Genomic DNA, 27151 nt, shown 5'->3' on the forward strand with positions numbered 1-27151 from the left:
ATCTTATAAAATCCAGCGTACTTTTGTTTGCGCCTGCTGCACGAACAAAAGTACGCGATCGCACTCTTTTTTAAAATCTACCCCTTTGTACATAATGGGGTAGATTTTCAAAGTGGCATGTGCGTAAATGGCCCAGCCTTACGCACGCCGGACCAATTTTCAAAGGCCCAGTCTCGCATGTAAATCCCCGGGACGTGTGAAAGGCAGGCGCAAAAGGTAAAATAAAGATTTGGGGGGGGGGGGGGGGGAGGCTAGGTTAGGGCTAGGGGTGGCTAGGTTAGGGGAAGGGGATGGGAGTTAGTGTAGGGGGTTGGGAAGTTCCCTCTCAGTCCGCTCCAAAATTGGAGCGGACTGAGAGGGAACTGAGGAAGGCCGCAGGCGTCGGTACACGCAGGATGCACAAGTATGCATCTTTGTGTGCGCCAACTCCCAATTTTATAACATGCGTGCACCTGCGCACACATGTTATAAAATCGGGCGTCCATATCTGAAAATCTACCCCAACATGAGCAGTACATAACATGAACATATTTGGCTCATGTTATGTACTTGTAGCATCATTTTCAAACAAAATGCATTTCTCTGTGTTATGAGAATTGAACAGCCAGTTCTCATGTAACACTGTGAAAATGAGAAATAATTGAAATTTGAATGCACAGTACTTTATAGCTTTTACTGCATATGTGATTAAAGCATGAGCATGAGCAGAAGGCAGTTTATCTTAAACTGATACTTTAATATTGATACTTTAATGTTGCCTACAAGAAAAGTACTAAGGGGACCATTTTGAATAGCCTGCATCGATAACAATATATGTAGGCACTTTTAGCTTACACACAGCGCAATTTTCAAAGGAAAAGCATCCACATAGTTTCTATTTGAAAATGAGCAGCCACAAGTACATGCAGTAAAATTGCCCATGCATGTATGCATCTGCTCTTTGTGCAGATGGCCAAGTGGGGGCAAAATAGCATGTGTATATTAGAAAATTGAAAGTATGCACCCTGTTTACTTCCCCCAGCATAAAGATGCCCACAGGAACCCACCTCTTTTTAAACCACGTAAAAGTACACATGCTATGGCAGCCCATGCAAAATTTCAGCAAATTAGGGGAGGGCAATTTTCAGTCAGGCCAATTTACCTGGTTAAATTGCTATTTACCCAGCTAAATGGCTTTGAAACTCCACAGATAAGAGAGAATCGTGTGCACAGTAATTCCACTCAGGGATTGAGTTATAGAGCACTTATTGAACAGAGATCTAGTAGTCATATTGATCCTGTAGAAAACTGGATTCTTTGATTATTATGATGGCTTTCCTGAACCAAGAGAAGAAGTGAGCAAACATATTGTCTTAAATGAGCTTTGGAAACTGCACCAGAAGAAGAGAAATTTATGGTTTTGAGACCTTTTCTATAGCACATCTTTGTATGGGTTTCATGTTGTTCCACTAGAAGACTTGCAAGGCAGTCCTAGGATGGAATGCCTTGCGTTGGCAAATATAATTATTAGGAATGTGGATGTGTTTGAAACACAAAATGATAGGAAAAACCAGAAAATTTTGTGTTTTTATTCTGCCATTTTTAGTTTGTACTCTTTTTGAAATGTAAAAAAATCACCAAAATAAGCCAAGAAAAAGCATTAAGAACAATGAAAATTGAACCCCCAAACACAACACGACATGAAATGATCATTTTTGACCTGCACACCCCTAATAATTATTTTAAATGTACTCTCAGCAAAAAAAGGGATATAAGAACATTTTCTTCTTTTTAATAAAAGCTTCCTTTCAAATAAATTTTATTGACAAAGTCTATAAAAAATTTAGGCAAAAAATAATAGAATACAATATTCTACAAATATAGGATTATAGAACTGAGTCAAATTCTGCCAGCCATTTCACTGCTTTACATCTGTTCAAACTATGTAAATGCCTACCATGAATTGGTATTCTTTGGGAAATTGGTGTTCAAGACACATTTTAAGAAGTTTGTTTTTCTGCTGAGACTTCCTGAATAGTGGCAATCTGATAGGAAAGAATTTTTCTTTGAAAAAGAAGCTACAACTGTGCCCACCTTAGGGACTGCAGATAATTTATCAGCCTTATCCTTGGGAAGCATATATTATCTACAGCTTAACCTAATAGAAACCTCTTATCTTTTAAAGCAAAACACTAGTCTGAAAAAAGTATTTGTTTGAGGAATGACAAATAGAAAAAGACATTTTATTTTTTCTTCCCCTCATCCACAGGAAATGCAATATTAACATTGCTCACAAAGAATTCTTTACCAAATCTTAGCAAATACTTTTTATGACACTTTAGTGAACAGTAGATTTTCTCATCTGAGGAAACAGCATGGAGGATTATATTTAAGTATTGTACACCAAGCACATGGAAGCTTCCTTACATGCTGAAGGACAGCTGTATGCATAGATTCCGAGCACCACTCCAGGGAAAATGAGATATGTATGTCTAACTGCTGGATATGCAACTTAATTAAACTGGTGGCCAAACGGATTTAATTTTCCATTTAGCAAAACTCCTACCTCCGTTTTTCAGGACGACTTAAAATATCAATTGTCCTATTAGGACTCAAATTCCAAATCAGACAGTATAAAGTAACCTAATTATTTAACTTAAGCTGAAACCATAGAGCAGTTGATGAGGTGGATATACTTTTATTTCCTGTGTTTTACTGTAGAGGCTGAGACAAGGACAATAACAAGTCTTTGCTGCTTACAGCCATTCTCATTGAAGAAGAGCACATTTCTCCTGCAGAGAGGCCTGGGATAATGAACTCTTAAAAAGGGTTCACAATACCATGCTGAAAATACTCTTTCCAAGGAACATGTCACATTTTAATAATTGTTTTACCGATGTCTTTAGTAGTCCTTGACTTGCCTAAACACTACAAGTATCGATTATATAAAACAGAAAGGTATTCTCATCTCCTGTTCCTTTAAAACAATATATTAGCTGGTTGACATTCAAAGGTATCCAGATAAAATTTAAACAGAAAAATGCCAATGTTTGAATTGTGCTGCCACTTATCTGGTTAAGCAATTATCTGGATACAATTTAGGAAGATACGTGGGCATTCCAAGGCAGGGATAAGTTAGCTGAATAACTTATCCATCTATTTCCAATATTTGGCTAACTCTAGATGTGGCCATGAGCAGGTGTAAAGTTATCTGGTAATGTGTGCCTGGATAACATTAAATTTATGTGGCTCTATTCATAGTATATAGTCAGACGAGTGCTAACAAATTAAAAAATATATATATATATATGGTAGCAAGTCCAAGTTGGTGACCTGGCCAAGACCCCCGAAAAGGTGTATAAATTAGGGCTGATGGGACCATGCATCCTACTTCTCCAAGCCCCCTGAAATCTTGTTAAGACATGGTGGACTGAAAAATCAAAGAAGGCAGGCTGGCACCCTATCGGTATAAGAGTGTCCCCTCCTCCATGCTGGTACCCCTAAATTGTTGCAGCCACTGCAATTGTTGTATCACTGCTGGGAGTGATACAAGTGTATCACTCCCAGCAGTGTCATCCATAAGTGAAGAGAAAATTTTGGCCACCTACGTTTAGGAAAATGTCAGCTGAAAATATAGGCACCTAAACAGGAAAACCTCGCAAAAGAATGAATAACAGTTTGTTATTCTTTTGACTCTGAAGGGGGAAAGGTAAGTGTGCTCTGGAGTACTGCAGGTCAATATTTCATGTGCTGTAGGGAGACTTAACATATATATAGTAACATAGAAATGATGGCAGAAAAAGACCAAAATGGTCCATCTAGTCTGCCCAGCAAGCTTCCCAAGGTAGTAACGGCTGCTCCATGCAGGTTACCCCCACGTTTCATGTGCTCTTCCTCTTTCCTGGTCATGAGAATGTCATTCTGTAGTGGATTTATATATTTAAAAGAATGCATTTTTTGGCTATAACAGATCATCCATGCTAGGCAGATTACATAATAAATAATATGCAAATAAAACAACATAATGTGACATACAAATTAATAACAATATACATGCCATCCAGACATTAAATCACTGCACAGTGACCTATTCAGTCTCATCAAGGCAGTAATAATAGTTCATCTACGCATCTTAAAAAAACCAAAAAAACCCAGCACAGATTTCAGACATTTTGCGAAAGAACCTATAATCAGTCATCAACTGAAGATCAGCTGACACGGCGTTGCACAGAATGGGGCCTACTATTGAAAAAGCTTGCTGACGAGTTTCTTGCAAGTGTGCCTCCCTTTAAAAGGACTGGACTGACAATGGCTATTTCCCAGCAGAATGTAAAAGCCTTGGGGGATAATGCAAGGATAAAGAATGGGCAAGGTAAGAGGCTCCTTGCCCTTTCAGGCCTTGAAATTCATGCACAAAATTTTAAACTGCATCCTTTGTGCTACAGAAAGCCAATGCAATTATTGGACCCGGGGTGGGGGTGGGGGACTGCCTGGTCGCTGTGTGGGTGACCCAAAATCAGACGTGCAGTGGCATTCTGCAAGCTCTGAAGAGCCTTAATCTGAACCATAGGGAGCCCTATATAAAGAGAGTTACAATAATCCATTGTTATCAGTACAAACGCTTGAATGATTGTCCAAAAATCTTTTGACAAGGCATATTTCAGGGGTCATGCCAACCTCGGGACTCTATTTACTATGCATTTTTCCCCACAGACAGAGAATGGGGAAAAAAAAACCTTTAGTAAATAGGCTTTTTAGTTTCTAACAGCTCCCTTGTGAAAAGTCCTTAAGATAAAGCTTGAAAGAAAAATGAATATCAGGGTGAACACCCTGGTTTTTACTGCATCTGAGAAATTCAATGAGGGGCCGATTTTAATTCCTACGCCCGATTTTATAACATGCGGGTGCAACTGCGCAAATGTTATAAAATCCGGGGTCGATGCGCACAAGGGGGTGCATACTTATGCACCTTGCGTGCGCCGAGCCCTAGGGGAGCCCCAATGGCTTTCCCTGTTCCCTCCGTTCCCCCTCCCACCTTCCCCTCCCTTCCCCTTCCTAACCCGTCCACCAGCCCTACCTAAAAAACCCCTGACCTTTATTTTAGAACTTGCGCCTGCCTCTGGGCAGGCATACGTTGTGCGTACCGGCCGAGTGCTAGTGTGCAATCCCCTGGCCTAGCGGCCCTACGAAGGCCTCTGGCCACGCCCTCACTCCACCCCGGGCCGCCCACACCCTACCCCTTTTTTCAAGCCCCGGGACATACGTGCGTCCCGGAGCTTGTGCGCGTCACCGGGCCTATGCAAAATAGGCTCGGGGCGCGTAAGCCCCCTGTGCACGTAAATCCAGCTGTATTTACGCATGTAGGGCTTTTAAAATCTGCCCCTGAGTTTCCGTATATTGCAAGCCCTGGACAACTGTCAGGAATAGGGATGCAAGGAAAGAAAAATACAGAGTGACATCCACCTGCTCAAATAGCCATGCATGTATTCGTGAAAGGATAAAAGAGAAGTACTTACAGGAAGGGAGAAAAGGATAGAATGCATTCATCCAGTCTGGGCACAATATTCCCTGGTTACTACGGCAGCCATGCAAGCACCTTTTCATCCTGCAGCTGATCCTCCCTGGGCAGGTGAGAGAGATGGAGCCTCTGCACAGGTGTTGACTTTACCTGTGCCTGAAAAACATAAAAAGAAAAGAGAAATTTGGTATACTGTCACATCTATATGTTATGACACACCAGTAAGCCTCAAACCATTGTGCTTATATAAAATATTATGTCTAATAAAAATAATAGAAAGATGCCATTTACTGGTGTAGGTAAGGGTAGCTGTAGTGGACCTGTTCTGTATATTGGTGGTGCCTTGGACGGAAAAGTTATTGTTATTATTATTTATTAAGATTTTATATACCGCTTGTAAATCATGCTTAATCAAGTGTAGATACAATATAAACATAAATGGAAATTAAAATAAAAATATAACAAAAACAAAAGGGGGACTACAATATAACAAATAATTTAAATAAATGCCTGAAAGTACTTGTGGTGTTGCTTCTGCAATATTTATGGTGAGTGAAGCTATGGGAAATCATGATGGTTATGTTTATATAGAAAAGTAATTGACCAAAAGGGCAACAGAGATGAACTAATTAGTAGTAATTTTCTGCAAAAAAAAGAAAAGAAAAGATACTAGGTCAGGTCCACTGTCAACCTCCATATTCCACATTTTCCCAGTAGGGGAAAAAAGGAAGTTCTAAAAACACTGCAACTGATTGTGCTCCTGCAAAATATACATCAGTTTACACAGCTGGATCATCAGGTCATTATTGGACAGAAGGGGTGCCAATGATGACATCCCATGTCCATCCTAACCGATTTTCATTTGCATGTGTATATTCCTGGATTGCTATATACTGTTCTGTCACCCTTCCTTTCCTTTCCTTTTATTTTGCTGAGTAGAACTATATATATGGTACTCTTCTGGAGTGCACGATGCTGCTTGTGATATGATGTCCATACATCCAAGTGGACTTCCACACTCCACAGGCAATTGGAGGTATGGAGGTCACTGGACTTGATGATACAATATTTCCTGCCAGGTGTCTGGAAGTGGCCAATTGTTTGAGTTGTTTCTGGGTTTGCACCTCCAGACAGGTTGCTCTGTCTTGGCATTTCATGCATATTGGTGATGTGGTGCATAAGCCTGCTGATGCCTGGAAGTGTGCACATGGTTATCTGGCTTCTGAGTTTACATCATCTTGGCTTGCTGTTTAATTCCCAGTGAGCTGTGAGTGTGCTCTTACTCCTAGTCCCTTGCCAGGACAGGCCATGTTGCCATGGCCTAGCTGTGGGACATACAGAGGTGTGCGTGTATTTTTAGGGTAGGGCAGTGGAGGATAAAGAAAGAGATCAGTCTAATCTATAATCTTTCATCTCCTGCGTTACTTGCTGCCCCCATAATTTCTTGACTTGGCTTTGGGCCTTCTGCTCACTTGTGCTAGGTGGCATGATATCTACCTTCAGCAGCATTTTGTCCTGGTTGTCCCAATCTGTCACTTTTCAATAAGGAGCATGGTCATATCATTTGCAATGTTGTGGCCACAAATGTGAATGAGTTAGTGATTGAGCACATCAATTTTTTGGCATATGAGTGTGGAGATACTAAGGGCATGACAGAAGGGATCAGGGTCTTCTTCCAAAGAGGTAGGATTGGGCTATGGGCTGTAGGCCCTTAGCCACTGGGGGAAGATAGCTGATGGTGTGCTGGGAAGGCTATTTATAGGGTATGTGCTTTCTGTTTTGCTCAAGATGGGTGTAGGTTGTCTAGATAATGGATTCTGGAGTTTGATTGCTGAGGAATAACTCCAGAAGAGGGGTAAGGGCTAGGCATATTGGTAGGTGATGCTCATCAGTGTATTCCTCCATATCAGACAGGTGGATGACACTCCCAACAGTGTGTCTGGTTAGCCCCCCTCTCTTCTCCCCGTTTTGCTACAGCAGGTCAAATACCAGAATTGACAGATATGTGAATTATAGAACACTCATTATTCATTTGGGCCAAGAAGCAGACAAGGTACTTCATATTCAGCATGCTTCTGGGTATAGCATCCGAGGGCATGTTGGTGTGATGGATCAATGGGAGAAATATACATTAGGCCCAGAACATTCTCTTTTTATGTACGTTGCTGGCCAAATTGGCCTCTCCTGACATGATGGTCATACACCTTGGGGGCAATGACGTTGGTGAGGCTTTAGGCTGGCAATTTGCTAACACCACTAGGAACATCACTTTCCTCACATCCTGGCTACCTGAAATCCTCATCCTCAGGTCAGTGATCATTCTTAACCACCTGTGTAGCTCAGTTGTCTCTGTGGAGATGTAGCTAAACCAAGATCAACCAGTAAGTGAACAAGTTGTCTTGCTGCCTAGCTGGACACTGTCAGGAGTGACAGGGTATCCATGTGCTGTGCAGAGTTATGTAGGCTGGCCAATGATGCTCTGATGTAGACAGATTCCCTGAGAAGGCCATGATCTTGTTTACTTATGTTGGGCATGGGATCCAGAAGGAGGCATGGCATTGGACCATCCCTAGCATTGCACATTCCCTTCTCTACATTACCAGAAGGGGAGAATGGAGAGAGTATTTGGAAAGGGTTTGGATTCCTAGATTAGAAATCTTTGTAGGTTATCTACTAATACCGCATCTTTTTATTTATCACTCATTTACATGTATCTTTGCATTTATTATGCATTATATTATTATTTTGCTGAGGAATGAGGGGAGGCTAAGTTGGTCAGGATGCTCTTGTTACAGTGTATTGTACCCTATTTCAGATTTAATGGAGAATGATTCTTCATTGTTCTGGCATATAGAGATGTGTTACTTGTGAAAGGGATAGTCCTCTTTGATAAGCAAAAAAAAAAAAAAAATGTCTCAAGGGGTTTAAGATAATATTTTCTACTTTTCTTTCTTTCCACATATATGGGTAAATTTATGAGCATATTTAAATGTCGTGTGGTAACTAAAGTATGGGCAGACATTTTTGGTTTCTTGTTTTTAGTTTGAGTTGACACCGTGGTGAGACTCTGCTTAATTCCAGATGTTGGTCATGTCAGGAAAGTGCCTATCCATATCAAGAAAGTAATAAGTCATTCCCACTGTGATGAATCTGATGAAACATTACATGATTCTGAACAAAGGGCAGCTTAAAACACCCGTCTGAAAGCTTCCCCCCCCAGTTTTCTCAAATTAAACAATTACATATTTTGGGGTACATTTTCCAAAGTGTTTAGACATGTAAAATTGCAAGTTACGTGTGTAAGAAGTATTTTGCAAGAGACAAAAGTATATGTGTACTAGCAGTTTTGTGCATAAAGGTAAAAAAAAGGAAGATTTAGAGACATTCTGGGCTGGGGTTTGGAAACTTGCACACAAGTTAGTATTATGTAAGTGGTATATGTGCATTCATTACTAAACTTGTCCATATACTTTTTAGGGATGTATATTCATTGCCCCATTTGTTCCATTTATTTTGGCAGTATGCGTGCATCTCACAAATGGATAGTAGGCGCACAAAACAAATTATGTGTGCATATGTAGTCAGCATTAGATGTACACGCATACCATCCATTTTGCATGTCTACTAGCCATTTGTGAGATACGCTCGTACTGCCAAATGAATGAAATGAATGGAGCAACGAATGCACAATCCTAATACTTTAATAGCTGCTAATTTAGGCCTGGATTCACTATTCTCGCGCGGTACCGGGGGGCGGAAGGGCGAAGCGGGGGTGGGCCTGTGAAAGCCAGCAGCCATCGCACCACTACGGTGTGCTGGCTGCCGGCTGCCGGCTTTCGCAGCTAATAACTATACCATAAAAGGTGTAGTTATTCGGCACGAAACTGGCACGAAACTGGCGGCGATAAGGGTCCTTACTTTTCGCCACCAGCGATGTCTCCGCAGCGTGGCCCCAGTGCCGCCCCGACACCTCCTCTTCCGGGGCCGACTCAGCCCCGATCACCCTATCGCACGTGAAAAGTGACTTTTCGCGTGCGGCTATTGTGAATGATTCCCTCAGTCAGGGAATGAAATTGCACTTGTCTTTAGTCTATAGTTTTTGGGTGAGAGGTTTGGGGTCAGGTTGAAATGCTGCAGGGTCTGGGTGAAATGGTGGAGGTGTCAGTGACCTGCTGATTGCAAGAACGTGCATAAGTATTTTCAGAAGCAAAGCACATGCATTCTTTATAAAAAAAAAACATGCCTGTGTATATAACTCTGGGTTATTATACACACATGTTACAGTTATTATGCATGTAAAATATATGCTCTTTCTTTTCTAAAATGGGTAGACAAAGTATGTATTTTCCTGCATTCTAAATATATGTGTGTATTGAAACATACATACTTTCAGGGTAGAAATACGCAGTATTTTATAAATTGTATGGCTCCTAGTGCACAGTTTAATTTATTTAACATATTTACTGTCTACTTTCCATTGTCTAAGTGAACTCCAAAGTGGATTACAATAAAATGTAACCAACAATAAAAACTTGCCACAAATTTAAAACATGAAATATAAAATTAATATATAATTATAAAAACAATATAATATAATCATATGCAATTTATTCTGACCTGTGAAATCATCACAAATTTCAACCAGCACTCAAGGTATACAGTAAACGTTTACAGGAACATTCTCTCTTATCTGTAATCCTTTAACATTCTATCTGCCAAAACAAAATGTATTTAATGTTTATGAAAGCAATTATAAGATGACACATTTCTGAGCATTAAGGAAGGCGATTTTATCTTGTAAGGGGCCACCCATTCTCCGGTTTTCACTTTGGAAATTATTTTAACCAAAGGAACTTCGAGTTGAACATCTAGTCTTGACTGAAAACCATATAGACATATGGCAAACAGATTTTGCTGTCAGGTAAAAAGGAGTCACACCATTCAGAGCCCAAAATGCTAATTACAATATTTTTAAATGTGGATCTTAAGAGTAAGGGAAGCCAAGGAAGAGAAAACATTGTGTCGGTGGGGGGTGGGGGGAGCACATTCACTCTCAACACCTTCTGCCAGTGATAACTCTGGCTACTGTGTTTTGTAAGACTTGTAAGCAAGCTATTAGCCTTTTTGGTAAGCACATATGACTCATACTGCAATAATCTGTTACAACACTAAGTCTTGCAAGATCAACCTGAGATCTTGTGATTGCAAGAATGGCTTGAGATGCTTATTCATTTTAAACAAAATAACCCCTTTTTAGTAACAGAATGTATCTGGCTTTCCAGAGAAAGCTTAGAATCCAACTTTTCACTTCTGGAAATAACTAACTTAGGCCTGGATTCACCATTCTATCGCAGAATGGTAAATCCAGCAAAAACGGGGGGGGGGCAGGGGGGTAAAGGGGGGCGGGCCTGCGAAAGCCCGCAGCCTTCGCACCACAGCGGTGCGCCGGCTGCCGGCTTTCGTACCGAATAGCGCCACTGTGAAAGGTGATGCTATTTGGCGTGCTACTGCTGACGATAATGTTAGTAACATTATCGTCCGCAGCAAAGCCACTGCCAACTCCAACCCCTCTCCGCCCACTCCCCTCCCCGCCCTGACTCCTCCCCTCCCCCTAATTAGTATTATATTGCATGCGAAAAGGCCCTAACGAATGCAATAAAGATTTAGAAAATAACCCCCTTAATTACCATGTTTCCAAAATCCAATTTTGAAAATGTCTCAGGAAGTAGCAAAATACTTGCACATAAAATTTCATTTTTCTCTACCTTTAATTTTAATCAATTAACATACATAAAGATTTCAATGGATTTTTCACAGGAATCCTGCTATGGAGCTAACACCTGAATATTGTCTTTATAAATGTATACCTTCATTCCCAGGCCCCTAATAATGGAGTCCAGTGAGTGAAGGTACATATTAAAAAGAATTAGTAACAGCCAAGACGGAGAAGTACTGTTGTTAAACTCCACCTTTTGATCTCTGTGTTCCAAAAGGACATAATTTATTACTTAACTGTTCTCCTTATGCCCATTTCCTCCAGAAACATACAAATGACTAAGTGTGCCAAAGGCTGCTGACATATGAACATAAGAACATAAGAAATTGCCTGGGTCCACAAGCCTAGCATCCTGTTTCCAACAGAGGCCAAACCAGGCTACAAAAACCTGGCAAGTACCCAAACACTAAGAAGATCCAGTAGTAGTAGAGACTATTCCCTAAGTCAGCTTGATTAATAGCAGTTAATGGACTTCTTCTCCAAGAAATTATCCAAATCTTTTTTAACCCAACTACACTAACTGCACTAACCACATCCTCTGGCAACAAATTCCAGAGCTTAATTGTGCATTGAGTGGAAAAGATTTTTCTCTGATTAGTTTTAAATATGCTACTTGCTAACTTCATGAAGTGCCCCCTAGTCCTTCTATTATCCAAAAGCGTAAATAACTGATTTATATCTATCCATTCTAGACCTCTCATGATTTTAAAGACCTCTATCATATCCTCCCTCAGCCATCTCTTCTCTAGGCTGAACAGCTTTAAACTCTTTAGCCTTTTCTCATAGGGGAGCAGTTCCATCCACTTTATCATTTTGGTCGCCCTTCTCTGTACCTTCTCCAGTGCAACTGTATCTTTTTTGAGATGCGGTGACCAGAACTGTACACAGTACTCAAGGTGCTTTTCACCATGGAGCAATACAGAGCCATTATGACATTTTCCATTTTATTCCCTTCCTAATAATTCCTATCATTCTGTTTGCTTTTTTGACTGCGGCAGCACACTGTGCTGACGATTTCAATGTATTATCCACTATGATGCCTAGATCTTTTTCCTGGGTGATAATTCCTAAAATGGAACCTAGGGATGTGAATCGGGCTTCGGACGATTGAAAATATCATCGATATTTTCAAAATCGTCAGCAATCGGGGGCCCTCCGAAAACAATAGGAAAACCCCAAGATATTGATCGTGGGGCTTCCCTTATCATTTTGGTGGAGGGTGGGAAAAAACGGCACACAAAAATAACCCCTAAACCCACCCAACCCTTTAAAAGTAACCCTTTAGCTTCCCCCACCCTCCCGACCCCCCCCCCCCCAAACCTTTTTTCAGGGTCCTGGTGGTCCAGTGGGGATCTCAGGAGCGATCTCCAGCGATCTCCCGCTCCGGGCCATCCTCCGGCTACCGGGCCGTCCTTTGCCCTTACCTTGTGACAGGGTATCCGTGCCATTGGCCGGATCCTGTCACATGGTAGGAGCACTGGATGGCCGGCACCATCTTGTGCTCCTACCATGTGACAGGGGCTGACCAATGGCACTGGTAGCCCCTGTGACATAGTAAGGGCAAGGCTATCAGCGCCATTTTGGTTCCTGGCACCTGACGCACGAGTGCAGGAGATCGCTCCCGGACCCCCGCTGGACCCCCAGGGGACTTTTGGCCAGCTTGGGGGGCCTCCTGACCCCCACAAGACTTGCCAAATGTCCAGCGGGGGTCCGGGAGCGACCTCCTGCACTCGGGTCATATTGCCAGTATTCAAAATGGCGCTGGCGCTACCTTTGCCCTCACTATGTGACATATGAGTCAGGAGTGCAGGAGGTCGCTCCCGGAGCCCCGCTGGACTTTTGGCAAGTCTTGTGGGGGTCAGGAGGCCCACCCAAGCTGGCCAAAAGTCTCTGGGGGTCCAGTGGGGGTCCGGGAGCGATCTCTTGCACTCGTGCCGTCGGGTGCCAGGAACCAAAATGGCGCCGATAGCCTTGCCCTTACTATGTCACAGGGGCTACCGGTGCCATTGGTCAGCCCCTGTCACATGGTTGGAGCACAAGATGGTGCCTTCCATCCAGTGCTCCTACCATGTGACAGGATCCGGCCAATGGCACGGATACCCTGTCACAAGGTAAGGGCAAAGGACGGCCCAGTAGCCGGAGGACAGCCCGGAGCGGGAGATCATGGGAGATTGCTCCCGGGACCCCCACTGGACCACCAGGTACCTATAAAAAGGTTTTGGGGGTGGGGGAAGCTAAGGAGTTACTTTTAAAGAGTCGGGGTGGGTTTTTTGTTTATCGGCTGGGCAGCCGATAAACAAAACGCGATTGGGCCCGATGGGAAAAAACCCACATGTGAATCTGAACTGGAATCCGAACTGATTCCGGTTCTGATTCACATCTCTAATGGAACCTAACATTGCTGCATGGGTTATTTTTCCCTATATGCAACACCTTGCACTTGTCCACATTAAATTTCATCAGCCATTTAGATGCTCAATTTTCCAGTCTCTCAAGGTCCTCCTGCAATTTATCACAATCTGCTTGTGATTTAACTACTGTGATTATTTCATTTATTTATTTATTTATTTATTTATTTATTTATCGAGTTTTATATACCGTCATTCGGTTAAGCCATCACAACGATTTACAAATTTTCTAAAGGAAAGATAATTTAGATGGATAGTACAAAGATGATCATCATTGACAGGTGTTTTTACAGGGAGGGATGGGTACAGGTACAGTCAGGTAAGATTACAGCAGGTAACAGTACAGAGCAATGAGGTGATAAGGTGGCAGTTAACAAACAATAGGAACCATTATGTTCTCAGCTGGAGATGACACAGTGTTTTGTTGTCTTTGGGAGCTGATCATGTTTGTGTCTGTTTGGGTGTTCTGTTGCAGGTGGGTTGTTGGGTGATCTTGGGTGTCTTTGTAAGTTTGAGGAACAGCCAAGTTTTCAAATCTTTTTTGAATGTTTTTTAGTTGGGTTGCATTTTTAATTCCGTTGGGAGAATGTTCCATATTTTGGGACTGGCGATGGAGAATGTTCTTTCTCAGGTTGTTCTTAGTTGTGCTGTTTGGACAGGGGGAATTTTCAGAAGGCCCTTGTTGTTTGATCGTAAGTTTCGTTGAGGCATGTGAGGAATGAGGTTTGTGTTTGACCAGTTTCTTTGATCATTATGTATTCTTTTGTGTGTGATGGTCAGGATCTTGTATTCTATTTGGCATCTGATTGGTAGCCAGTGAAGGGATATAAGGATGGGTGTTATGTGTTCTCGTTTTTTTTGTGTCTGTGTGGATTCTAGCCACTGTGTTTTGCAGGATTTGGAGTGGTCTGATGCTGGAAGCTGGGAGTCCAAGTAGTAGGGAGTTGCAATAGTTGATGTTGGAGAAAATGAGTAGTTACAGTACTGTTCTGAAATCCACTTGGGTTAGAAATGGTTTTAGGCGTCTTAGGGTTAATAGTTTGTGATATCCGTCTTTAATTTTGGTCGTGATGTGGTTTTTAAGGGATAGTATGTTGTCTATGATTACTCCAAGGTTGCGTCCATGTGTTACTGGTGAGATTGGTGCTTTTTGGTTCTCAAGTATGAGGGGAGGTGGTGGTGAGGGGCTAGGTTTCCATTCCATGATTATTGTTTCATTTTTTTCGATGTTTATTAGGAGTTTCATGCAGGTTAGCAGTTGTTTGATTGTGGATAGGTATGTGGCTATTTTCTTGTAGGTTTCTTCCAGTGAATTATGAATTGGGATTAGTATTTGTATGTCGTCGGCATAGAGGAAGTGGGTCAAGCTGATTTTGTTTAGGAGGTGGCATATTGGCAGTAGGTATATGTTGAAGAGTGTTGTGGATAGTGCGGAACCCTGGGGCACTCCAGTGTGTAGGTTAATTTTTTTGGATAAGGTGTTGTTGATTAAAACTTGGTAACTTCTGTTGGATAGGTATGATGAGAACCATCGTAGGGTTGTATCATTTAGTCCTATTTCAGTGAGACGGTCCATGAGTATGTTGTGGTTAACCGTGTCGAAGGCTGAAGATAGGTCTAACAAGATGAGTAGATATTATTGCCCATTGTCGAAGCCTCTGAGCACAGTGTCATTCAGTGAGAGTAGTAATGTTCGGTGCTGTGGTTTTCTCTGAAGCCATATTGGGACGGGTATAAGATATTGTTTTTTTCTAAGTGGTCTGTGAGTTGAGTGTGAACAACCTTTTCCATGATCTTGGCTATGAGTGGTAAGATTGATATAGGGCGGTAGTTTAGTGGGTTTTTTGGGTCAAGATTGTTCTTTTTTAGGTTAGGCTTAATTACTGCTGAGTGGAGAGAGCTGGGGTATTTTCCTTCTGTGAGTGTTTTTGTTATTGTGGTTTCTATTGTTTTTAGCGTTGATATAGAGATACAGTCGAGTGGGTGATTGGCTGGGTTCCTTTTTTTGATGAGAGTTTGGATTTCCAGGGATGAGGCTGGGTCAAAGTTAGACTATTTTGGGGTTTCTTTTATATTCATCTTGATGTTTTGGTTGTTATTGTTGAGATTAGTGTTGATTAGGTTTATTATTTTCTTATTAAAGATATCAGCAAATTCATTGCTTCCGATTTTAGTCCAAGGTGTTTTCTGTTTGTTTGCAGGTTTGTGAGGTTTTGAACTATAGAGAATAGCATTCTTGGGTTGTGTTGGAATTTATTGATTTTCTTAGAGAAGAATTCTTTTTTTGTATTGTTAATGAGAGTTTTGTATTGAGCTAGGGCGTTTCGGTAGACCGTTTGCAGTGCTGTTGATTTGTTCTTGCGCCATGCCTTTTCTTTTTTCTGGAGCTGCTGTTTGGCATGTCTAATGTTTTTATTTTGTATCATCTGCATTTTATATCAGCTGCATTTTGTATCATCTGCATTTTATTTTGTATCATCTGCATTTGTATCCTCTGGATTTACGCGTGTAGGGCCTTTAATATCCGGACCATAGTTCTTTCAGGTTACCACACCCCAGATGCATGACTGCATTTCTTGGCATTGAATCCCAGTTGCCATATCTTCGACCACTCTTCCAGCTTCCTTAAATCCCATCTCATTCTCTGTACTCCTTCCGTGTCCACTCTGTTGTATGTTTTGATGTCACATTTACCCAGTCAATATTGGGGTAATGGAAATCTCCCAATATTACCGCACTGCCAAATTGGTTAGCTTCCCTGATTTCTCTTAGCATTTCATCATCTGTCTGATCATTTTGTCCAGGTAAATGGTAGTATACTTTTATCACTATACTCTTACCCAACTCACATGGGATTTCTACCCATATAGATTCTACTGAGGAGGGCCAGGATTCAGCAGCAGTCTAGTGTCATCTATCAAAGAGACCAACAAAGACATAATACGGATGCACAATTTGGGTTCATGTGTGTCTATCTATTCTAATCCTCCTGACTTGCAAATAATCCTTAGGGCTGTCACAACTGATTCAATCTCTTTGGCCAAAACAGCAATCTTAGACATCATTAGAAATGCTTATAAAATACTGCTGTATCTGATTTACACGTGTATATGTTGACTTACACTATTGAAAATTACTCTCTCAAAGAGCCCAACTTTCAAAACTGTTTACAGTATACCATTTGTACCTGTAAGTGGTCATATGGAGATTTATAGTAGAATTGTATAAACTGTTTGGTGGGAGCCCTGAAAGCACCATGTATGTTTCAGTACATTTGCAATGTAGGAATATGCATACTTTCTCTACCCATCTTATAAAATTCTGCCCAAATATTTACATGTATAATAATTATAACAATTCATGTGCAATAACCCAGCATTAAAAGTGAAGGCAGGTATTTTATAAAGTATATGGGTACTCTGCTTCTTGCATGCATACTTGGAATAATCAGTTTGTTGATGTCTCCAACAGTTCACTCAGTCCTTCCCCAGTTCACCTAGGCCCTCCAGCACTTCACCCTAAACACCCACCAGTTCTCCCGAAGCTCCAACTCAAAAACTAAAGACAAAAAGCAAGCATGATTTCAAATGAGCATATCAATTAGCAGGTGTATAAGTGTATGGACAAGTTCTGAAATGTATATATGTATACTGCTTACAAAACAGCGTCTTGTGCGCATATTTCTGAACTTCGCCCCAGAATGCTCATAAACCACCCTTTTTTTCTTTGCTGACATTTACATGCCACACTCAAGTATGCACATACTCTCAAAGTTAATAAAATAGCATATACACATGTACATGCTATTTATGTGCATATATGCTAATTATATGCACACAAACCCCGTGAAATGCTTTGAAAATTACCTCCTAAAAGTAAGATGTGATTATTTTTATTTGACAAACTAACAAGCATTTTTCCGCTATATATTTTTGTAAAACTGGATTTGGGAGAATCAAGCCCATAATTTATAGCCACATTTTACACAATAAGATTCTAAACTTTATGTTTGTTCTAGGAGAGTTCATGCATACTTAAGTATTTCAAAGTTCAAGTGCAGCATAAAAATGGAACATAATTACACAAAGCAACACTTAAACAAGAGTATCCTGTTTTGTTTCCTGCATACTCACTGGGGTGGCTCATCTGAATCCTTAACAACATCTAGTTCTATGAAAAAATACCAAGACTCCCTGTTGATTGTGGCATTTTACACAGAGCTCCTCAGCAGTAGAGCTGTTAACCCACAAGTCTAAGCAGACAATCACCCTATTGTTCACATCTTTGTCAGATGAAGCTTTACTGTTCTTCTTCACTCTGCATGGTCTCCATAATCCCAACAGTCATGTTCACTCTGCGGAAAGTTTAAATATATGCTTCCCAAAGGGGTTTCAAATATTTGAGATAGGTTAGTACCTCTGTGGCTTGATGATATCTATGAAATACTCAACAGTAATAAACTTGAAAGCATAGTTAATATCAAAATCATTTGAAGAGAAACACATCTATCTATATCAGGGGTATCCAACTCCAGTATTGCTTTTAGGATATCCTAATGAATATGCACAAGATAGATGTGCATGCAAACTGATTTAATTATATACAAATCTATTTTGTGCATATTCATTAGGAATATCTTGAAAACCTGACCAGTTTGTAGCCTTCGATGACCAGAGTTGGATACCCTGATTTATATCTTTTTATATGTATCTATATTTATCTATACCTACTTCTGTGTGTTTATATGGATGAACACACACACATATATAGCTAGATATTGATACAGATATGAAACTAGATATTCATTTCCTATAATGTGCATGATAAGTGGATTGTAGACAATGTATGTCAGTAGGCCTCCATCACTCCTACTTTATCGCAGTACATTTCAGCATGTAAAAGGAAGACTTAATTGTGTGACAGCAAATCAGGAAACTTCACAAACATTCAAGAAACAAGCATGCCACTACAAATTAACCACTGGCAGAGAATGGTATTCATCTTTTCTGTCACACACTGTGGGAATTATGCCTTATTAGCATGGAGTAATAAGATCTTAGTCCACTTAACAATCACTTGCCTTGGAAGAGAACACAACAATTGCAGTTCTTAAAAGATGTTTCGTTTTGTCTATTTTATTTCAGTGGTTTAAAATACTAAAATGAAATCTTGCAGTTTTAAAATGATTTTTTTTATTATTTAGAGAAAAAATATATGCCCGAACTGAATTTTATTCATGAATAAGATAATTATTTGTTTGCTCCTTTTTCTTTTCCCTGTCATTAGAAGGGGTTTCCTGACTATTTTAGGGTTACCTTGCCCACTGGAACCTTCACTTCACCCATACCAGGAGGGTAGATAGATGGCTCCCTTGCCTGCAAAGAAGACTGCTGTAGAGATAGAGGTAGAGACTGTAAACAAATAGGAAAATATTGAGGTGTTGGGATTTGTTTAATTTTGCCGTTTCTCCTGATGATTCAACTCAGTAAAATGTTAAGTTTGGACACTATCCAAGTGACTCCTGTGTGATTATTAGGCACACAGCACACAATGAGGAAAGATACTGCTCTCCAAGGGACAGCATAAGGAAGAGTCACTGCTAACGCTTGGGTTCTGAAAGTTAACAATATTCCCTCAGAAAAAGGATCCATACTCTGGGGAAAGAGTCAGAGAGAAGAGCTAGTCAGGTGTCCCTAACCCAAAGAACTACAAATAAGTTTATGGCCACATTGGAGTGCTGGTGTTACACACTAAAATTAGCATATAAATGAAATGAAGGCAAGTCATATGCAAATAAGGATCTACTGTACTTATGGTAAATAGAACATTATGATGTTCACCACCTGCAATTTACCATGGGCCTCTTAAAGCCAAATTGTTAGTAACTGTCTTGGACTAGCTGTTAACTTTTCAGTAGCCACGCTGCTATAAAATCCCTTAGTGTTAACCAACCTGAAGTGAAAAAGCTTATATGGAGAGGGGATTTCATTACCTTTTCTCTGCAGACCCCAAAAGCTTCATTTAAGTTATGACCCCCTCACAAAAGAACTCAATATGTCCCCTCTGTGACTTTCCCCCCTTCAAGAAAATAAAAGCCTCTTTGGGGCTACCCAAGACCTCCCACCTTTGGAATTGATGTCTACCATTTCAGAGACATTTCTTTTCAAGAAAGAGACTACAGAACCCTCCTGCTGGCCCTGCTGCCAAACTCAGAATGATGCCTCGTAATGGTGCTTCACTCAGTAATGAAGCACAGCTAGACAGGATCATTCTGCATTTTGTAAATATGCAGGCAGAAGGCTTTGCATTATTTCCTAATGGTAAAAAATGAGTCATTTTTCTATAGGAATGGTAGGGGTGGAGGGTAGCCTCAGAGGGGGCTTCTATATTCTTGTAGGGGTATTGGGATGGGGCTAGACCCAGAGTGGACTTCTGCATGGTTGCAGGCAAGTGATCAGTAAGGACTAGCTCCAGAGGGGGCTTGAGCATTCTTGCAAACTTAGATAGGCAAAGGGAAATGATTGGGTAGTAGTAGCCTTAAAGGGGGTTCTTGAGTTATTCTGTGGAGGATAGGGACTTTGAATGGGGTGCTTGGTATCTGCAGTGGGATGGGTGAGATTTTAACACTTTTTTATGTGAGGATTGGGGATGAAATCCCTTTTGCTAATTGGCCCTTTCACTTCAGTTTTGTCAGCATGAGAGATTTTTTGGCACCTATTTTGCTATACTTTTTTTGTGTGAATGTCCACACATGTACCATGTTCATGCTAATGATGGAAAGTTTTAGTGTGCCTTCAGGAAAATGTATTGCATAGCATGTTAAATCCCATTTTGAAGAGTAATTTTGTAATATTGCAGGTAATTTATTTGGCAAATATACACATTACACACATTTTGGCAAATACACACATTACAGGTAGATGTGAATCAGTTATTTACTCTTTCGGACAATAGAAAGACTAGGGGGCACTCCATGAAGTTAGCATGTGGCACATTTAAAACTAATCGGAGAAAGTTCTTTTCCACTCAACGCACAATTAAACTCTGGAATTTGCTGCCAGAGGATGTGGTTAGTGCAGTTAGTATAGCTGTGTTTAAAAAAGGATTGGATAAGTTCTTGGAGGAGAAATCCATTACCTGCTATTAATTGAGTTGACTTAGAAAATAGCCACTGCTATTACTAGCAATGGTAACATGGAATAGACTTAATTTTTGGGTACTTGCCAGGTTCTATGGCCTGGATTGGCCACTGTTAGAAACAGGATGCTGGGCTTGATGGACCCTTGGTCTGACCCTTGGTCTGACCCAGTTTGGCATGTTCTTATGTTCTAATTTTCAACTGTTCACTTTGAAAATTATCCCACTGAAAGTACCCATATGTTATAACTACTACCTGGAGAGCATTTATTTTATTTTATTTATTGTATTTTCCATACTCATACGTATTATATTCATGGTAGATTACAATAAAATCCATATAAAATACATCAGAAATGACACAAATCAATAACAATAAAAATATAAATATACCAACAAAAAAACAGAAAACCTGCTCTACAGTCAGCTATAGAGAAGTGCATTCGTTTTGAACGAATGCGCAATCCACAACGTATAGGTCCCATTCGTTGCATTCGTGGGGTTCTGAAACGTATGGTAAACCCCCATGAATGCAACATATCACTAATGAATAAAACCCCCACCCTCCTGACCCCCCCAAGACTTGCCAAAAGTCCTTGATGGTCCAGCGGGGGTCCTGGAGTGATCTCCTGCACTCGGGCCATCGGCTGCTGGTATTCAAAATGGCGCCAATAGCCTTTGCCCTTACTATGTCATAGGGGCTACCGGTGCCATTGGTCAGCCCTTGTCACATGGTAGAAGCACAAGATGGCACTAGCTGTCCATTGCTCCTACCATGTGACAGGGGCTGACCAATGGCACCGGTAGCCCCTGTGACATAGTAAGGGCAAAAGCTATTGGTGCCATTTTGAATACCGGCAGCCGATGGCCCGAGTGCAGGAAAATGCTCCAGGACCCCCACTGGACCACAAGGGACTTTTGGCAAGTCTTGGGGGGGTCAGGAGGGTGGGGGGTTGTAGTTAATTAAATTTAAAGGGTTGGGATGGTTTTTTTTTTTTACTTTAATGGGAAATGAATACCATACATAACTAATGGATGAAAACGATGTAACGGATTTGGGTCCCGATGAATTCGAATACCGAAGCGAACATATCCGTCCTTGCTGCACATCCCTATTCAGCTATAACAATGGAATTTCAGCTAAAAGATTCAACACTAAGGGGTAGATTTTTAAAAAATGCGCGTTCGCGTACTTTTGTTGGTGCACCAGTCGCAAACAAAAGTACGCTGGATTTTAGTAGGTATGCGCGTAGCCGCGCGTAGCTTCTAAAATCCAGGATCGGCGCACGCAAGGCTGCCGATTTTGGGCAGCCGGCACGCGCCGAGCCGCGCAGCCTGCCTCCATTCCCTCCGAGGCCGCTCCGAAATCACAAGACACATCCGAAATCACAAGACAACATTTAGCCACGGAATAGGATCATTATGCAAAAGTCTGTGCATAAGAGAAACCAATTAAAATGAAATCCACCATTGTATTGGTAACCAGTGTAAGGATGACAATACAGGGGTAATATGGTTCTGCAACCTTACAAACATCAGGATCTGAGCAGTGAAACTCTGAACAATCTGCATTGCTCGGGTGGAACTAGCAGGGAAACCCAAATATAGAGAATTGCAATATTCTAAACCTGTTAGTACAAAGGCCTGGAGGACAGTACCAAATTCCTGCAGTTCTAGGAGCGATCTCAACTGCCTGAACATACACAATTTAAATGAGGATGACATCACTGTAGATCAAATGTGGGCATTCATTGAAAGGTTGGAGTCAATAATCATACCTAAATTCCTGACTTTTTGTGTCATTCGAATGCTGGAACCTTTAAAGGGAAACGATGAGGGGATGTCAGATGATGGATTTTTGCTGCTACTAAGAATAATCATTTCTGTGTTCTCGACCTTGAGCACCATGAAACAACCAACATATAATAGAGGTCATATAGAAAGATACCAGGCCTAAAGTTTCTGAACATTAGGAAGAAAATGTCACAAAGAACTGAATGTCATCAGCATAAACATTACACCAAGATCTTGATAATGGAGAGAGCTAGAAGTTAAATAAAGTTGATGATAAAGAGGAACCCTGAGGGACCCTTGTAATCACAGCATTCCAGCCAGACACGGCATTGCCAATTAAAATGTTAGGTATGCTTGGTCTGATAAGAAAAAAATCATCTCAAAATTATTCCAGATATACTGAAGGATTGCAGCTAGGTTAGTAAAATACCATGATCTAACGTCAAAGGCTGCTGATATATCCAAGAGGACCATGACATAGTCAATGCTTTTATCAAAGCCTCTTATGATGGTATCAAAGCTTGAAAGAAGAAAAGTCTCAGTACTAAATGTCTTTCTATACCCAAATTGAAACTGATCGATGACAGCATTAGCTTTAATAAAATCAGTGAACTGATTTAAAACTACTGATTCAATTACCTTTGCAAAGAAAGGTAAAGATGAAATTGGTTGATAATTGGCAAGAATGTGAGGATTGGCAGAAGGTTTTCTCAATATAGACCAAATGGAAGCCTGATTTAAAAGAAATGCTAATTCCCCAGCAAATAATGATAAATTGGAATCAAAACAATTGGCTTGCACTTATCATCCCTGATCAGTTTCAGTACAGTCATGGGGAAATGATTGAGGGGACACATTGATGAGTTCATATTAGCAATAACATGAGCATTAGCATCACTAGAGATTAAATCAAAAGAATCCCAAGTAGGACAATTGTGAATAAAATCACTGGGTAAAGCTGTAAGGCCAGAGGTGAAGCCATCTTTGTAATCTTTGATACAAAATAAGCTGCAAACTGATTATAGTGTGCAGCAATGGCATCACTACCAGTTCTATTGCATGTAGATCAGGTAGTTAATGATCTAGCCATAAGAAAACATTCTGATAATCTGTTTCCAACAGAATGAATTTTGTTTGAAACATTTTTCCTTTTAGTAATAATCCTTTTAGTAATAATGGAAGGCTGATTTTAAAGAAGAGGTATACCATGGGGAATTTTATGACGTTTTATGCAAACAGTCTTCAGCAAGTTAACTTCATCTAAGACTGCCAGTATAATGGAAATGCCAAGGGTCCATGGCCTGGAGAAATCAGCCAACTGAGGCAATATTAGAGTCTTAAAATGGAATGTCAACCATTATGCCTAGTCACATAATGACTTGAATCTAAACTTAAGTAACAAGACTTAAACAAGCAGTTATAGGACATCAGTGAATGATCAGACTAAGGTATTTTTTAAATTTGTGGTGGGGGGACAAGATAGCCACAAGTTGATAGACACCATACTGCTGAGCATTTCTTTTTTACTCGTTTCTTGCATTGCATCTAAGCCATGCTGCTGAAGAGGAAGGGGAAAGTAAGGGTTTTCCCAACCGATCCCCCCTTACCTTCAGGTTAGCAGTTCATTACCAGCTATGCATCTACTGCTGACCCCTGGAGCATTCTTGGTGGTGAGCTCCCCGATGCAGCACTTGATGAGGGAGTGTCCGCTCTTCCTGGGGACGAGGTTTCCTTCAGCCCCCAAGAACAGGCTCTCCCACTGGCTGAGAGATGCGCACCTTCTGATGATGCCGCCGATATGCCGACTGATGTTCATCTGCTGGAGCCAGTGTGGGTGGGAGCAGATGTTGTTGTCACATCCATTATTTCATCTCAGATGGCTCCTGAAGATTCTGAAGCTTTTGGACCTGTTTCTTCTTTGTCTTCCTTGATCACATTGGCTTACTCCAGAGGGCAGGTTCATTCTCCAGTGAGTGCTGCTCTTCCAGTGGTTCCACTGCTGCAGGACTCACTTCAGATGCCTGTTAAGCTGGCTGGATTCACTTTGGGAACTGATGGAGAACTTTGCCAAGATTTTGTCCTCTTCTATATCTAAAGTAGACCTGGTTATTTCTAAATTGGATTCCATGGTGGTGCATCATGAAAGTTCCATCCAAGACCATACTAGGCAACTTGTGGCTGTTCACCAAGATATTGAGAAAATCTAGGTGATCCAATCTATTTCCATTCAAGATATCGGAGTTTTATCTCACAAGCTGGAATCGATGGAAAATTCTTCTTGTTGCTTGAATCTCAGAATTTTGAATTTTCTCAAGATATTGGTTGAACTTCAGATGGTTACTTTAAAAAAATATTTCCATCAAATTCTGGGCATTCCACTTGAAGAATTTCCTTCTATCAATATATTTTTGCCATCTCCTGCTTCTGTGAATCTCCAATAGGGAATCAGTTTCCCCCTTTGAATCTCACTGAATTTTTTGAGTCATCTGATCAGGAAATAATAGATAGGGCCACTTTTCTTGAATTGGATCTTTCTAAGTGATATCTTTATACTTCAGGAATTTAAATTATCCTTTTTTCAGGCAAATCTGCATATTTTTCCTGATATTTCAAGATCTACCCAGCTAAGGAGGAAAGGTATTTTAGCTCTCAGGAAAGATACCTTTGATTTAGGAGCTTCTTTTGTATTATGTTACCCATGTAAATGTCTTATCAAGTTTCGTTCAGATACTTTTGTTTTCTTTGCTCCTGAACAACTACAATCTTTCCTTAATGCTAGGAAAATGATCACTTCTTCTCCAGTTCCACCTAATCCTCAGTTATTAGAGTCTCCAATTATTTAATAGAGATGTGAATCGTTTTTTGTGTTCATGTCATTCTTTTGTTTTTTCAGCCGCTGTGGGAAATGCCATTTTTTTTGCAGATCAGGTCTTTTTTTCGCAAAAAATAGTTTTTTCAGTTAACTCCCCGTTAGTGCGCGCTAACTCTCCATTAGTGCACGCTAAAAAAACCTCTTAGATTTTGTTACTTTTTGTTAGTTTTTGTTAGCGCGCACTAATGGAAGTTAGCGCGCACTAACGGGGAGTTACCGTGCACTAACTCATGTTAGTGCACACTAATCCGAAAAAGGAATTTTTGTGAAAAAACAGGAAAATCCTGATCATTTTTCGGGCTCCCCGAAACATGCCGAATTGGACAATTTTATTGAAATTTTCCAATTGGCAAAAACGAATGCACATCTCTATTATTTAATGCCATGGGTCTTTGCTTGCTATTTGCCTTACCCTTTTATGTTTTCTTTATTTACTCCCTAGACTTACATCCTCTTTTTCTAATGTTTCTTTTTAGTGGGAGAAGGTAATACTGATGTCTTATGTTTATTTTCCTGAATGTTTCATTTGATTTAATGCTATTTGTATTACAGTGATATACGATAGTTTATTTTCTTTTTTATGTAATACTTTATCTCCCATATTGTTTATGCAAAGATTTTTGATGCTTTGTATGTTTAAAATTGCATAAATAAAAATTTGTAAAAAATTTGTATCTGAAAGGATTTATAAAACTTAGGTCAAGAGTGTGACCATGTCTGTGTGTTGGCTGATCAATGAGTTGTTCCCACCCCAGGACAGATGTTGTATCTAAAAATACCTCTACCACCAAGGGCATAGAACACTGATCCATGTGCAAACTAAAATCCCCAAGTATTTATTTATTTTTTATTTATTATTTTTACTATACCGGCTTTCATGACATGGATCACATCAAACCGGTTTACATTTAACAAAGTGTGTAAGAAAAGAGATAACTCAAACAACTGTAACAAGAGCATTGTAAGGAAAGTGACAGTTACAATAAAATAGGGAAATAAATAACTGGGAGTTAGAGGTGAGAAGAGGGGGATATAACTTACAGCAAATTATTTACAAGGTTACAAGATTGAGTCCGATCTTGTAACCTTGTACTATAGTTGAATCTATAGTTGAAACTATAGTTGAAACTATAGTTGAATCTAAATCCATGCTTGGGCAGATAGTATTTCAATCAAATAGGAAGTATTATGGGACAAGAGGCAAGGTGGCCAGTAAACTAGACAAAGATTTGCTAGGTAGAAGTAACAACCAATATTTCATAGGGAGATGTTGAGTGGACCATAAATTGAGAAGTCTTAAACTATTCCTTGATTAACACCATTAAATCACCACCCTGCCTATTTGGTCTAAGTTGTGAAAAAATGGTACACTTAGGAGGACATACTCAATTTATTAGTACCAAGTCAGTCGAGTAGCAAGGTCTCCATTAGACAAAGGCAGTCATGAGACTTAGAGTGCAGCAGATTATAAATAACAGGCTTAGCTTGAGATTTGCATGAGCAAGAAAGTGGACACAGCATGAGCAAGAAAGTGGACACAGCAAGTAAGATAGAAGATGGTTGTATGCTTAATAAATAAAGACAATGGGTCTTATTTCATATTCTGCCACAATTTGAACCAGTCAAGTCTCCATATTGATCATGACTAGTCACTACCTTGAAGATTA

The 27151-nt window shown here is 40.4% G+C and overlaps 1 long non-coding RNA gene across 2 annotated transcripts in view; it reads right to left on the reverse strand.

The window, feature by feature from the left end:
* Positions 1 to 27151, reverse strand: part of LOC115099953 — a 403601-nt gene that overhangs the window by 215400 nt on the left and 161050 nt on the right. For both annotated transcript variants that reach the window (XR_003858922.1, XR_003858921.1), the window contains one exon: positions 5496 to 5653. This is a non-coding gene — a long non-coding RNA (uncharacterized LOC115099953). The remainder of the gene's footprint in view (positions 1 to 5495; positions 5654 to 27151) is intronic.

This window comes from Rhinatrema bivittatum, chromosome 10 (genome assembly GCF_901001135.1).
Source record: "Rhinatrema bivittatum chromosome 10, aRhiBiv1.1, whole genome shotgun sequence".
Classification (NCBI taxonomy): domain Eukaryota; kingdom Metazoa; phylum Chordata; class Amphibia; order Gymnophiona; family Rhinatrematidae; genus Rhinatrema; species Rhinatrema bivittatum.